Genomic DNA, 9,375 nt, shown 5'->3' on the forward strand with positions numbered 1-9,375 from the left:
CCTCTTTTAAGGAAATTAAATGTTTACACTAGTGGTCATTATACACAAACACACACACACACACAGAACCTATAGACAATGCATTAGTTGTAGAGAGATATCTGTGTAATGGGACTGCCACATATTCAGGTCTCCAAGCAGTTAAGCTTTTGGTGTTCAACCTCAAGCTACCAGACCACAGTCAGTAAGGTGGTCCGCGCTGGACTTGAACTGGCAACTCTCAGATTCACACAACATCTCTACCGAGTGAGGTACCGTCGCCCCAGGAAGATCTACAAAAAGTAAGTGCCATTTTAATTGTCTTTAAAATAGTGATGTGTTTTGGCTGGCCGCCGTGCCTACCTATCTACTTGATTATCTATGATGGCCGCCGTGCCATGACCATCTCTACATACGTATCCTTGTTTCTATCTACACCTCATCTTTTGGTTTTTCCCTCAACTCTATCTGTCCCTCGTCTCATTATCTCTACCAAATTGTAATCTATGCCACATATCTCTATTTATCTCTCTATGGATCATGGCCGCTGTGTCATGAACATCTTTCATCTGTTAGGGTAGATACACATCTGTCCATTAATGTTTTAATTTACTTAATCCTTTTAGGGAAATTAAATCTTTACACTATTTATTATACAGACATAGGCCTTAAATGCCCACATGCACATACAAGCTATAGACATGCATTAGTTGTAGAGAGATGTCGGGGTAATGGTACTGCCACATATACAGGGCTCCAGGCAGTTAGGCTTTTGGTGTTCAAGGGCACTTAGACAGTGCCTGTGAGGTGTCCTGGCACCTCAAGCTACCAGACCCGGCCCTTCTACTGTTCCCACACAACGTCCTTACAGACTGAGCTACCACCACCCTAGGAAGGTCTAAAAAAACTAAGAGAAATTTTAATTGTCTTTGAGTCTGATTTATTTTTCCTGGCTGACGTGCATACATATCTATCTCTTCGATTATCTACAATGGCCGCCATGCCATGACTGTTTCTATCCATCCCTCATCTTCGTATCTATCCCTCAACTCCATCTGTCCCTCATCTCTTCCAAGAGTCAGCGTAATCCTCATAGCTGTCATCATATAGTCATCTATCATCATAGCTGTTGCACCATGACTCTCTATCAAGCCTTCATCCTTTCATCTGTCCCCCATCTATTGATCTGTCTTTCATTTCTCGTTCCATTTAGTGTGAAGGATAATTGTAATGTGGATTATCTTGATGTTTTGTATTTTTGTTTGGTTGCTTTGCCTACATATCTATCATGGCCGCCGTGCCATGACTGTCTATCTAGATATAGCCGCCATCCATCCCTTAGTCTCTTTATTTTCTGCTCTCTCTATCCATCTTTTTTCTCTATCTATCATGGCTGCCATGTCATGGTTATCTATCCATCCATGTCTCACTAATTAGTTTAGAAAAATCAAATCAAGATTTTGATTTCCTTCATGTCTGTGTTGTTTGTTTTGGCCACTGTGGCTACCTATATCTGTAATGGTTACCATCCTATCAATTCATCTGAACATCAGTCACTCTAACATACAAAATACGTCAACTAAATTGTTGTGGCAAGTCCAACCAAAATCCACAGTTTCACAAGCTTTGGGGGTTCTGAATCACCAGTCTGGTGAACCATGAAGGCACCTTTGGTATTGTCTTGCATTAATGTTACTCTTCAGCCTTTTTAACATCAATGGAGTTGTCAGGTTTTGTTGAATATACAAATGTTGTCAATCTCAGCATTAAGAGATTGCTTTTTTCAGCCACTCGTATGCACTATCCAGGAGTGTCTCAATCAAGAAGCCTTAAACAATAATTGATAGAAATACTTCAACATTTAATCCGTGTGTGTCAGGTCTAAATTGTTGGATTTACAGTAATGTTTGTGTTGACATAAGTCTAATGACATTTTGTATTAACTTGAGGTGACATAATGCAAACATAAACCCAGAGTAAAACCAGACAAGACCCAGGGAACCAAAGCAGTTCCCAAACAATTTGCTCTCTCACAAGCCTTTCCTTGTGAGAAAGGCAGAGCATTTTGTGTGGGCAGTCCCCAAGTAGTTGTCACTCTGTCCATGTAGCTGAGACAACTAAAAGCCTATTATTTGAAAATGGCAGACCATTAGTCTCTTGGCATGACAAGCCTTTCGCTGCAGATTGCACATAAAGGAAGCCTGCAGATTCAGCAATGTGAGAAGTGGAGAAAAATGAAACCTTTTAACATGGGTGGGAAAAGGGGGAGGGTGAAAAAGACACTGAGAAGAAATCTGTCCAGTGTTTAGGTCTGTGGCACATCAGTGATGCTAGAATGCCCCACTACAAAGTAGAATCTATGGGCAAAGTTAAGTATCTAATTGACAAACTTCTTGACCGAGGTAGTAATGTTTGACCTCTTGATCAAAGAGACGTTTTTTGTCTTTCCCAAATGAATTATTGATTCCATGCCATCTCATTGGTTGCAGTCAGATTTTCAAATAGATGAGTTTTCACCTGTGTGAGCAATGCTAATGGACCAACTGTTTTGTTGCTTCCGAGATTCTGTGAGCATGCGATGTTGCATTTTAACAGTGTGCACTACAGCACAGGTATTGTCATTGACATGGTTCTGATCTGTTTCTTTTTTTTTTTTTTAGGTTTTTAAAACACCTGCATACTGTTTAGGAGGATTAGATGTCTTCACTTTTGAAGCACACTGTAATTGTTGTGAAATTGGGACTTTTTTGACATTTGTTCCAGCATTAGGCCTAAAAGTAAGACGGAATGTCAAGTTTGATTACAAAAAACAAACAAATAGTAAGCCCATATGTGGACTTAGAGCACAGTTCTTCACAAAAAATGGAGACCCTTTTGCTCCCATGGCTCTCATTTATCCACTGACAACTGGTTTTCACTAATCCCTTTCATTGGAAACAGACTCCCTTGGTAGCAGCTGCCCTGATTACGTGGCAGCAGCGGCACGTTAGCGCTCATCCAGTCCAATTTGGAGTCTGATATAGGTTTGTCATGAGCATATGACTGTACAGAATGTAGACCAAGCTAACGGCAAATAGAGGTCAACAAAGAACTGATGTACTAATTTCTGGTGACGCTCATTTTGTCTTACATACCCATACTATATACTGTTATGCAATACTGATCTTAAAAGTGTACAGTTGCCATGTTATGACTCCAACAAATGAGTTTTCACAAAGAAAGAAGCTGGTTATTCGCTGAATCTGCACAGCACAACCTGTCGTCATTTAAGTACCTAGAGGAAGTTTACATGTTGCAAGACTTAATCTCCAAATAATTACTGCATGTTACATATATGCATATACAGTATATACACACATAGTTTTATTGTTCATACTCACAGGAACAATGTGATATACTTTGGCAGATATTCTATTATGTGATCAATATTCAATGTGGACAAGCATAATCCATTTTGTTCCAGGATATACATGAGCCAAGGGGTAAAAGGCTGTATTTATGTACCAATTTTACTTATTATGCCCATGATTTGACGTAATGAGAAAATAGAGCAGTGAGATCATTGATTTACCATTATTTCCCTTTTTCCTGAAGCATCCTGTATTATGTCAGTCTTTTTCAAGAGCCCAGTTGTCACTACAAAGTGACTTTTCTTCCATCCTGGATTGTGGGATTTGATACGGACATCAGTTCGACTGATTTACTGAGACATGAATGGGTTTCTCTATGATGTATATACTTGAGTCACACTTCACTTACCAAATGACGTTCATTTTCTCACCAGTTGTTTTTAGCAAGTGTCTGAATTTGCCCATTACATTTTTTTTTGCTATTTGGAAAAAGAACAGAGCCATGTGAATAGGTTTGGACAAAGACAGCTGTTGTGACGACTAAAGCCACTCGACTGTTATCAAAAGGAATCCTTTGTCTTAACAGGTGCCTTCTCAAGGTCTCCTTGTTCCTGTTGATGCTCAGGGGTTTGATTTATCAGGCATGGAGATTTCTCTCCAAGATGTGTAAGATGTCAAGTTAGTGCAAAACCATAGATAATAATTTGAGATGTTTTAAGAGATGATTGGTGGCTATGGAACAGTGGGGGATTTGTACATCAGCTAGACACCCTTGTCCCTTTTAACCAAGATCTTAAAAGCTGCAGCCGCCTATTATTGATTTATCAGATGGCATCAACAGAAACTTCACGTCTGTTTTTCCACTGTGCTTTACTCTAAATGCCGTGATTTAACTTCCAACCTTTTTATTGCATTGCCTCTGTTTTATCAAGATACAATTAGGATTTTTGAACAAATCATGTTTACCCACAAACAGACTAGTTTTACAATATGCTACCCCGTGTCTGTACTTTTTAAAATCCTTTTTTCTTATGTTTTTGTCCAAGCGCGGATTCCACTTGGAAAGTGAGACCTGGCTTCAGTAAAATTGTATAAGACTTCAAATGCTATTTTGCTAATTCTTTTGCTATGGGTTTATTATCTGAAAAATAAAAGCAAATAAAAAGAAACACTGGTAAACCCGCTAAAAATAAGCACTAGTCTTCTTTTACCATATCCATTAGACAAATATGCCTTCGTCTTTTTTACTGGTATGTCACATTTGACGTCAAGGACAGGCCGGTAAACAGGTGTTAAATTTTACTGCTACAGCTTTCCATTACGATGCACAAAACTACTGGCTATCTTTGCTGCTTAACTTAAACTGTCCTCCACTCCGATCGCTCTGTATTTATCGGCTCCAGCTCCAATTGGTAGTGACGGAAACCTGACACTCGGGTGGGCACGCAAATTTTCTGCTATGACTCTTTCTCATGGTACAAAATCCGTCAGTCTAACATTGTTTCAAATTCAGTCAGTACCGAGTTGGAAATCTATTTCTATGGGCAGCCACAGGGCGTGCTCACCTGTGTAAGATTTAATGAATGCCCACAAACTTCTATCAGACAAAGGCGGGCATTGTCATTGCAAAGGCACCTCTGTGACTGGCAGGTACTGTGGGAAGTGGCCTTGTGAGAGAGGGATGATTGGAGAAAAGTGGTAGATCCACCCATGTTTGAGTGAGAGTATATCACTGGATGACCTGGTGGGTGGCATCAGAGTGATAGAGAAAAACATGCTTTTGTGTGACCGGAAGGGGAATCGGAGAACTCCAATGGAAAGTTATTCAGTGACCCAGAGAGGGGAAGAAAAAGAAGAGTATAAAACAAAGAAACCGAGAGATGATGAAAACCAACTAGGCTCAAATGGTATTCCAAACATCTCGTCAATCACTCTTGCATTGTTTAGGTACCCACCCTTTACCCTCCACTATAAAAGATGTCCACTCAATCAGTGACTTGCAGAGCTGTTATAGTTCATTAGTCATTATTAAAAACATCATTACACTAAGATGATTACAAATCAGGGAAGGATGTCTGAGGTAAGCGCTTGCACTGTTTGATTCAGTCATTCACTAATAGTCAAGGCTTTGTGCTTGACTATTTGAAACAAGGTTGTTTGGAATATCTCTTCAATTTGGATACACCAGCGATTATGTCAGTGCCTCAGAATTGTTTAGTTGAACATAAACTCACTAAAAATCAATAGTTAATGAGGTGTGATCACATTTACGGATTGATGCCAAAATGATTGGAGTTCCTGAGCTCAGTTTAATTTCAAAGTTTTTTTTAAATGGGTAAAATAAAGAAGCACCATATCCTGAGGGAAGATGTTTTCTTTTTTCTTTTGAGCCAGCAGCACATGTTGCAAGTATAATAAAGACTGACCTGGCATCAACACTGTGAGCAAGGACAACACAGGCCTCGGGGTTGGTTGGAAGCCGACATAAACACTTTCACTATTTTTACACCAAATTTTGATTCCGCATATTTGACAGGCCAGCAAACATGCTTGTTAAAGTAAAATCTAGCACAATAATAGGTTTTTATGCTCTATTTCATTGTTGACCAGCAGGTTTGAGCATTTGCAACTTGTCTTCTTGTTTTACCTAATAAAGAGCAAACCTTGCTACCATTTACGTAAATGATACAGAAACATTAAGATTTGGTTACCTTTCATGGCGATCTACTGTTGTCTTTGGGCACCGGGTTTGTATATTCCTCACACGTGTACACCCATGATTCATCAACGATAATTTCTACACTGTAGATGGATAAAAATGATGGAAATAACAAATTACAAACTTCCACATGATGTAAATGTATAGTATTATAATTGTTGCTGTGAGAAAATAAGTCAAAACTAGACTATAAGTGGTATTCACTTTTCAGGGTCAATTTTAGCAGCTCCCGGGAAAAGTTACGGCAACTTTTATTTAATAAATGTAGGGCTACATTATATTGTATCCTTTTTAATGGATCTTTCCCTACAGTTGCATTGCCTCTTCATGAAAAAGGCTTAACTAGTGAAAGAAGTCCGCAGTCTCTCTACCCCCAGTGCTGTAGAGAGACTGAATGGAAACTAGGATGGAAGAAACCCATTTCATGTTTTTCATTTTACAACAAACAACCTCTGTCTAATGAATGGAAATCTTTACGTGATAATCCAAGGGTGCATTTCAATCAACCTAATTAGGATGGTAACATATCTAAGGCCTGTGCCAAATGTTTGAAGACTGACAGCCTCTCTTTCTGTACTTAGTTATACAGTGTAGGATACACACACACACACAAACACACACACACACACACACACACACACACACACACACACACACACACTCTCACATACACACACACACGTAGAGCCAAGGCTGCATTCCACAATGCCTGAAAATGTAATTTTCTTTTCAAATGAGAAAATATTCTGTGATTGTAGGTTAATTAGAGCTGCTTTAGTTAAAAAAGACTGACAAGATGAATGACAGGCACCGGCTAAGATGTCATGCAAGCGTGCACAGTGTATGCATATATGCATGTACAATTTTCAGATTAGTGATGATGCATGATAGATGGCCTTGTTGTAAACGTATCTGTTAAAACATTTACACCTTGGCATTTAAATCTAGTCTTGATCATGCGATATTGATATTTGAGCCAAAATAAGGGCCAGTCAATCATCGCTCACATATTAAGTTTGTGTGTGCATATTTTACTGCATTTTTGCTATTATGTGTTTATTTGTGATAACCTTGGGAGTATAGAGTATTGTAGCTGTACACCATTTGGCCACTAGAGGGTGAAAACACTTGCAGTAAATGCTATGAATGAATTATTCCTGAATAATGTTTACAGTGGTTGCTGGCTTTTGAAAGCCTATATTTTTCCAAAGTGTACTTTTAACATGTAGTTAAACATGTGTTTCATTACACCAACGGGTATTTTTTTCAGTAAATGGGATTGGGTATTGCCAGGGCAATATCTATTCTCCTGCGGCACCTCGCAGCAAAACTATATTCATCGCAGTGGGCAGGGGATGTTAATGTGTTGGTAATATTAAACTCCCATAAGGAAGCAGGATAAATCCAAAAAAACAATTTGAGCTGAATGGGGGATTTCCCTGCACCGTTCTCCTGTGTGTGACACATGAGGTGAAAATTGCAGGGGGGATGCCTTCCATTTTTGCTATAGATCATGTGAACAGCTGGTCAGGGGTTGTTCTTACATTGAGAGCCCCCTGGAGACCATAAGGCTCCCTGTGGATGCACATAAAGCTGCATCCACAGAAACATAAGCCTTAGAACGGATATCAGCACAATCTTTCTCACGTCATAACAATTTGAGATATGTAGACAATTGCACTTCCAATTTTGTACACCAATCACCACATGCCAGGCAAGTGCCTTTTACAGAGCTACAGAATTCTGTACTATCATATGGCAGATATGGAAGTCTGATATTTAAAATAAGTGATGGAAATTGTTTAAACTTATTGGAGGAACCATATAAATCATTGCTTACACCACCAAATTGCTGATAACTAAATGTTTTACATTGTCACAAATTGTTTTTTACTTTCACATTCAACTTTGAATTTTGTTTTTACATGACTCGACATTTGGGAGCTCCCTTAGATCAACACAAAAATGAAAAACCTACTGATTTGACAATCTTTTTAACTCTCATATTGTTGAGAAAACTAGTATAGATATCTCTTGCATTAGATCAAAATTTTCTGATCCGTTGGAAAATATTTTAACAGTAGGAGTTGGACCTTGGCTATGTTTGCATTGCCTGGTGGAGTTACAGCCATATGTCCCACAAGACCTGAGAGGGGGTAAGGCCTGCAAAAATTACAGACCTTGGATGATTTCAAGGTTCACTTAACACTGTGTAAACGGTCACTGAACTCTGCGTAACCCTGGAGCCAATGAGAATATGGGTCAATCCAAGAGAAAGGTGAGTTGCTCCCTTTCCTCTTTGTTTCCCCGTTTTCTCAATCTATTGCTCTAAAATCGTGTTTCACAAAAGACGAAACACCCGCAGCTCAACAGATCTGTGTCTTCAAATAAACATTGTCCCCCACAAGATGTGAGGGGGGGTTACCACCTTTTATTAAAAGTTATAGTTCAGAAAATGCTTGTAATTCAGTGTTTTATAAATCGTGCCAGGCCAAGTGATGACCCAGAAGGGAACCATATTATAGAGCTCATTCTTTCAATTAACATTGATCACAACAAAGATGATTAACAATGAGGAGATTCTTCCTTTTTTCTCCCAAAAGGTATTCCTCTTTTAGTGTGTGTGCATGCATCTGTATTCACCTGTGTATTTACGCATGTGTATTCAGATGTTTGTGGCCTATACAGTAGGCATCTATCAGTGCCTATTTGTACTTGCACGTGAGCGTGTTTGGTGGAGTGTGTGCTAATGTCCATGCCTGCTGTCTTTGTGTGAATACTGTGTGCTTTCATGTTTTGTGTGTGTGTGTGTGTGTGTGTGTGTGTGTGTGTGTGTGTGTGTGTGTGTGTGTGTGTGTGTGAGAGCCATCTGGGCCAGGCGGTTGCCAGCTTTGATCAAGACAAGTCTTGCCTGAATGTGACACTTTGACATAGGTTCTGTTTCCCCCTCAGAGGGAACAATGCCAAAACTAACACAAAACATGAATCAGACGTGACACACTACAGTAAGCTTGCAGTACTTGCCATCACTAGTGGGCAGATAGATTATTATTATTTCATAACACTTCAGATAAATATCCTTTTTAAAGGTCAAATAACCCAGGTTACACATTACATCGCACCTGAGTAAAAACTGTGTAGTGTGACAAACCAAAAATGGCTGAAAAAAGATATTACATGACAAAAGAAACACAATAGACATCAGCAAAGTATGGACAGCAATACAACAATAAATGTCAAACTGCGGCCTTGGCAGTAGTATTGAGACCGTATTGAAGTCTTGCCAGTTAAACTAAACAACCAGAAGCCAAAACCCCCAAACTACTT

General features: G+C 39.2%; 1 long non-coding RNA gene across 1 annotated transcript in view; it reads right to left on the reverse strand.

Annotated features, from left to right (window-relative positions):
* Positions 1-8,269, reverse strand: part of LOC116691508 (uncharacterized) — an 18,387-nt gene extending 10,118 nt beyond the window's left edge. Inside the window, exons 1-2 of the long non-coding RNA XR_004332495.1 lie at positions 8,258-8,269; positions 4,327-4,333 (exon numbers count right to left, since the gene is read on the reverse strand). This is a non-coding gene — a long non-coding RNA (uncharacterized LOC116691508). The remainder of the gene's footprint in view (positions 1-4,326; positions 4,334-8,257) is intronic.
* Between the last annotated feature and the right edge of the window lie 1,106 nt (positions 8,270-9,375).

This window comes from Etheostoma spectabile, chromosome 6 (genome assembly GCF_008692095.1).
Source record: "Etheostoma spectabile isolate EspeVRDwgs_2016 chromosome 6, UIUC_Espe_1.0, whole genome shotgun sequence".
In the NCBI taxonomy this organism is placed as follows: Eukaryota; Metazoa; Chordata; class Actinopteri; order Perciformes; family Percidae; genus Etheostoma; species Etheostoma spectabile.